The sequence below is a fragment of the Numida meleagris genome, chromosome Z (genome assembly GCF_002078875.1).
Source record: "Numida meleagris isolate 19003 breed g44 Domestic line chromosome Z, NumMel1.0, whole genome shotgun sequence".
Classification (NCBI taxonomy): Eukaryota; Metazoa; Chordata; class Aves; order Galliformes; family Numididae; genus Numida; species Numida meleagris.
Window position 1 is genome coordinate 66691017 of NC_034438.1, and position 6456 is coordinate 66697472.

At 41.2% G+C, this 6456-nt stretch overlaps 1 long non-coding RNA gene across 2 annotated transcripts; it reads left to right on the plus strand.

The window, feature by feature from the left end:
- On the plus strand, positions 1061-3784 carry LOC110390125. 2 transcript variants are annotated; one of them, XR_002433579.1, is made up of 3 exons: positions 1061-1123; positions 3308-3467; positions 3564-3784. It is a non-coding gene; the product is annotated as an uncharacterized LOC110390125 (long non-coding RNA). The 2 variants fall into 2 exon arrangements; XR_002433580.1 differs by lacking the exon at positions 1061-1123 and adding an exon at positions 2246-2467.

Below are 6456 nucleotides of genomic sequence, written 5' to 3' on the forward strand. Positions count from 1 at the left end.
CACTGACAAAATAATCTGTTAACATGAAAAATGACAGTTTGCAGTACCTAATGGTCTCGTGTCTGTATGCATTTCATTTTACATTCTACTTCTGTATTATAAAACATAGGCCATTGTATAAATTGTAGATAAAATTAATAACCTGTGGGATATTATCAAAAACCACATTGATATTGGTCACGTGACTTTTTTTTTTTTAAGACAACTATTTTCTCTCACAATAGAATAAAATTAACCATATTGCGAGCAACAGTACACAGCTGACAGAAATGAATCACGCCTGTATGCTGTGCTTTGTTGCGCTCTCACAATACAATCCTCCCCCACGAACAAATCCAGCCCTGGCTGAATGTCAGAGAATAGAGATGAATGAGAAATTTCGGTGGGGCAACAGTAAGTGACCTGTGGAACAGTTTGGAAGCACAGGGATGAAGGCTATCTGAATAAGAATACATGGAGTGTTTCTCAAGAATATGTCCCTAAAATTTATTGCAAATTCATCCTTTCAAAGTACATACATAGCACAGCAACCTGAAGGTCTCCACCTTGCCCTCCTTCAGGCTTTGGGTTCCTCTAGGGAAGACAGCTCCACTGGTTGAATGTTGTGACTCCTACCCGCAGAGACAAAGAGCATTTGCCATTCCTTAATCCCCAGCACTTAGCCGGTTTTCATATGTAGTCCCACCTGAATTTGAGGAATTATTCAGTAGCTCAACCAAAGCTTGCAGAAGGGATCCATAATTTCACTTCTTTGAATGCAGATCAGGTTCAGCATGAAAATTCAGCCTGGTACAGGTTGTACATTGCTACCTCTTTCTTGTCTCTTTGTCAAGTACATCACTGCAACATGGCTATGAAACTACAGCAAGTGCTCCCAAAGAAACTGCAGAGGTAGGGGCCACAGCTTGGTTGCATCTCATGCAAGCTACAGTAATAAATGCAACTTCTTAGACTCGAAATTTCTTAATCCACCTTGTTTCCCATCTCTAGGTATCTTCCTGACAATCTGAAATCCCTGCTTCCTCCTTACGGAATGCCTCCAGGAGGCATTCCATGGTCCTGCTTTGTGATGCGTTCTACCTGATACAGAACAAACCTTCCTTCAGGACTGAGTTTCTCCCTGGTGGGTGTCACTCTTGAAGAGATTTCTAACAGTTGCTTTTCATACAGCTAGGGGTTAGCAGGTCTCACAGATGCTTAAAAGCAGATTTCTATCTATGTAACAGCCACCTGATTACATCTGCCTGGGCTTTCTCCTTGCTCATTACATGTACGGTTCCCCTTGAGCAGGAAACTTTATTTGGAACCCTACTATCCAAAAATTCATGTAGCTAGAAAATTAACATCTCAAACTGATCTTTTGCTTATTTTGTAAATGAAAAAGGTACTTTGGCACCTTCTGAAATGTAACATTTTAAATGGAACAATTAGCTTAATAAATCATACATTTCTAGGGAAAAGATGATCAGTTATCCCCGAAATAGTAGATCAAAAGCATTTTAAATTTACAGATGGGGACTGTAGAGAAGGGCATTAAGGAGAGCATTTTAAAATAGTTTCTCTGAAAAACAACAGTGGATATGTTCCTAAATAAATGTACCAAAAACGCACCACTCTTTTCAAATGTTGCCACGCTGAATTTGTAAATTATACACAGTTACTGAAGGGCAAGAGTAGACTGCCATCCCTGTCTCAGGTACTTTTCACAACACATCCATCTCTACGGTTTCAGCACCATCAGCTCTAGAATGCACTGGGATATGTTGCACCAGATAGTATCAGTGGCTGGCTTTTCTGTGTAATGCTGCATTTCTGTGCAACTTCATGTATTATGCAGCAATGGCAACGAGATAATGTTCCTTAAGCACTTTGAGAAAGGTTTCTGAAGTTTAAGTAAGTTATTTTTTATATGCCAGTAGCATGCTCTTGCTGTTCCTGCAGAAGCAGAACTAACTTAAGGTGATACAGCTAACCTGTTATAGCAAAATGTAAAGGATTGCCTTAAGGTTGGGAAAACAATGTGGCTGAAAAAAATAATCTTGGGAAATTATTCAAATTATTCACTGAAAAAAAATTTAAGACTTAAAAATAGCAGATATACTAGAGGAAATGAAGTTCAAACAGAGAAATAGTCATGTAAAATAAGAGCAAGAAAGCTCGGTATTTTAAATGAAAATACTGCAATGAAAAAAAAATTATGTAGAGAATGCAGACAGAATCTTCTTGTTTACATCCAAAATCCTTCATATTCAATCAGGCATAAATTCTCCAGCTTTGTTCCCCAGTTCCTTTCCCAGCCAAACACTCTCACTTTCCTTCATCCATTACAAGTAGCCAAATAAGCTGGCTGGGCCAAGGCACCCATCAGACACTGCCCCTTGCCAACATCCTCTGGTCAGAGCAGCCTTCAAGGACAACAAGTGAATGAACTTCTTTATGTGCTGTGGAGGAACTGCTGGAAATGGTGGTTAGTCTTTGTCCTTATTCTGTCCTTGGTGTCCCTCCTGAATCTGCAGTACTCTTCATCCGATACTAGCATCAAATGTCATTAGTACTTTTTATTTTAAAATGTGGATAACTATCCACTCCAAAGACAGGTGAGATAACTCATTTCACTTAAGCAGCAGAGAGGGCTGGTTCATATCTACTTTTACATGAAGCTATTTTGTATCTTTGTGCTATATTGCATTCTTGTGTTCAAGAAACATTTAGATGTTGTAGTAAGGGATGTGGTTTAGTGGGGAGATATTGGTGGTAGGTGGAAAGTTGGACTGGATGATCTTGAAGGTCTTTTCCAACACTGGTGATTCTATGATTTTATGATCCTGTGCTGGCAATACCATGCCATCAATGCAGGTAGTACTCCTAGTCTTTCACACAGGTGAAATGCAAATACTATTTACCTTTGTTTTTTGGAGCAGGGTCTCACTTGCTATGCTGATAGAGGATCACTTACAGTATTCCTTTTAGTACCCTTTTGTGTATTTCCAAGAGCAGTCTGCATGCAGGTTGACTAAGCATTATTGCCAATTAATAACAGGAGAGACATTGCCAGTGAAGTGAAACTGCTGATCTCAGCTTATTCCCTGGAGTGGAAAGTTATTGAATATTGAAAGCAAGTAGTTCGTTGTTTTTTTTCCAGAGCTGAGTTTTTGCAAGTCATGGCTGAAATATTAATACAAAACTGAATGCCCACATTGCAGAATTCTATAGCTAATGTAAAGGACCAGCCAGGGGCACACCTGAAATGGGTCCTGAAACACCTATTTATCCCTCATGTTATTTTTTATTTCTCTTTGCTGTGGAGCTGTTAGTGATTATAAGCAACGGAGAGCTGGAGTGGACTATGAGGTCTGAAATGGGCAGAGAGGAGAAAATTAGTGGTTAACATCCAGCCACACGTCCTGCCTCAAGGAACCTCCTCGATAACATGGCACCATGCTCTCCATTTCTGATGGCTAATAAAGGTCAGATGTTTTTAGCTATAGTTGTGATATTAAAGTCTTCTGAGCCATTTGCAAAGCACAATAAATTGTCCACCTGATGTCATTTTCTGCTTCTAGAGTCTGCAAGAACAACTTGGCAGAAGAACACCCCACCAGCCCTGCTTTTTGTTCTGTCTGATCCCAGCTGTTGCGCGTGATGTTTTCAGAGCTGAATGGAAGTCATCTGGGGCAGACAGTTTCCCAGTTTTTTCAGAATACAGAATGGGGCAAATGGAGCATGTTTCAACTCTGCCCAACCTGGGTCCCTCAGAATAAAGCGGTAAAGTGCCTGATGAGTGCATGAGTGGTTGCAGCCCCTGGGTTTGCTCAGCCCAGAGCAGAGGAGCTGAGGGGAGGCCTCATGGCGGCTGCAGCTCTCAGAGGGAGTGGAGGGCAGCGCTGAGCTCTGCTCTCTGTCACAGCGACAGGGCCCGAGGGAACGGCATGGAGCTGTGCCAGGGGCGGGGTGAGGGGTTAGGGAAAGGCTAACCTGAGAGCGGTGGGCATGGCACAGCTCCCCAGGCAGCTGCCGCAGCTCAGGGAGCGTTTGGGCCCCACTCTTAGACACAGGGTTTGTGTGGTCCTGTGTGGAGCTGGGGGTTCTTCCTCCTCTTGGTTCTCACCTGTGTTTCAGACTGGTCGTGTCCAGGCACAGGGGGCAGCAGGAGGCTGTGCAATCGTTCATTTCACAGAAGGTGGCCTGTCAGACTCCTTACACAGCCACAGCTAAGGCTTTTTCCTCCTATGAAGCTGCAGGAAGGGGTGAGGATTTTTCTTTCCCTTTTCATTCATAAATATTGCAAGGACCCCTGTTCTGGCTTCTCTCTTCTGTCACAGAAAAGGAAAAAAAAAAGAAAGTAAATGAAACCACTCTTTGTTTTGTCCTTTCTTTGTCAGTCCATTGCAGTGAAGTCAATGAGTTTCTTTTGTATAGAGAATAAATGTCCTTCACTCGCAGAAACTTCAGAGACTCACAAATAAACACAGCAGAGTTGGCCCCTTTCTTTCAAATGTGTCCCCTGGCATTCATTTGCAGAGGCACGTTTCTAGGATAAAATATTTCCATCTGTATAGACCAACCTACCAAGGCATTTCAAGTAAAAACGAAGATTGTACAAAATGTTAAGCATGTGATGACTCTCATATCTTTTGCCATTATGTGGGTGATAGAAATAATTACCTCTAGACATATCATTGCACTGTGCACTGTTGGCACACAGGAGATTGCCAGGTGTTGGATTTGATAGGAAATGTGCAGTCTGATTATATGTGCTAGAATCCAAGTGCTGCAAAATATCTCTTTTAAATGAGATGAGGAGCTAGAATTTAAAGATACCGCTTAATTTTTCATCTGCAGGCAAGCAACACCAGTATTTCAAGATGAATTTGTTAATCACATGGGACTAGGGATTGTATGTGGTAATAAAAGGCTAGAAAAACACTTCCTTGCAGGCGGCAATAACTGTTCCAGTCTTTTTTTTTCCCTTTTGCTAGTTTAATTTCCCCTGCCCTGCTGCCTGCTCCGATTTATTTAAGTTGAAAGTGAATGTGGAGCTGGTGGAAGGCAGTAGGTTTCTGACTGTGGAAATGAAATCCTTTCAGTCAGAAAGGCTGTGTGAAATTCACTCTTAGCACAGTGCGGCAATGCAACATCTCAGCCCCACTGAAGACACACTGCTGCCTGCAGAGGAGATCTGTGTGATTCATGAGCCTCTCTGTGCCCAATTCCAGAGCTGTGGCCAAAGTGGTGGCAGTGGAAGCCCATGTGCTGTGCCATCAGCGGCTCCTGGCACTTGCTTGGGAAGGTGAGAACTTGGTGTTAAAACCATTTGTTCTTTTCTCTCCGTGTGGACTGCTGGCAAGGACACCAACCATCACCAGCAGGACAGACAAGCATTAAGGAGTGCCATGTTTGCTGAGCCCATCAGCTCTTTGACAGCAGCCTTCAAGAAGCTCTCAGATGGCTATTCATGTCCTCAACTTGGGCAATGCTAATGCTCCTGTTGCTCCACAACATTCCAGACATATTAGTGAGTGACTGATTGTGTGGTATAGTCAGTATCACACTACACAAATAAATGGTCCCTGCACAGACCCTTTGGAAATTCTGAACCAAATGCTGTAAACTCACTGTTCCTTCTTTCTCTAAGTGCAGACAAGGGCTAAGAAAATACACATTCTCAGATGCCTTTATTATTTAGAAACACAATGACTAAAAAAAAAAAGTGTATTGCTTGGGCATGAAGAAACACATTTCTTGAAATTCAAAGTAGCAATTTAGTCATATTCATATCCTTTTTCAAGCATTTATTCCTAGTATTTATACAAAGAGATTTGAGTATTTTATTGCTGATATAAATGTTTGAGAACAAGAAATGTTTCTAATGAAACAGAGGGCTTTTTTTTTTTTTTTTGCAGTTGCAAATGTACCCACAAGCAAACAGATTGCATCCTTCATTACTATCTCTCAAAAAAGGAAAAAAAAAAAACCTGGATGTAATCAACAAGTGACAAAAAAGCCACAGAAACATACAGCTTTTCACCATACATTTTTATTATTATTTCTCACATAATCAGTCATCATATAATGGCTTCTCAGGGCTCTTCACCAGCTCATTTACTGTATCTGCTCATTTAAAACTGATTCTGGTATCACTTCACAATACCATCTCTGAATTTCTCTTTATTCTGCTGAGACTAATTAACCTTCTAGCAACTAATTTCACCCGTAGTCTTCTGTTCACATTAAAGCTAGATACTTGTCACTCCTTTCCCTTCATCTGTTCCTTTTCTCCATTTCAGGCAATCCAAGACAAGAGCTCTTCCATTCTTCTTCTCTTTCTAAAACATTTTTTTCCCTTCAATTCTTGTTTTAATCTGACATTATAAAAGGCAGTGCAAACCAAGATGCTGAGAATAACCCATACGCAGGACTTTGGTTTTTTTTACCTGCAAATAGACTGTCAATGAT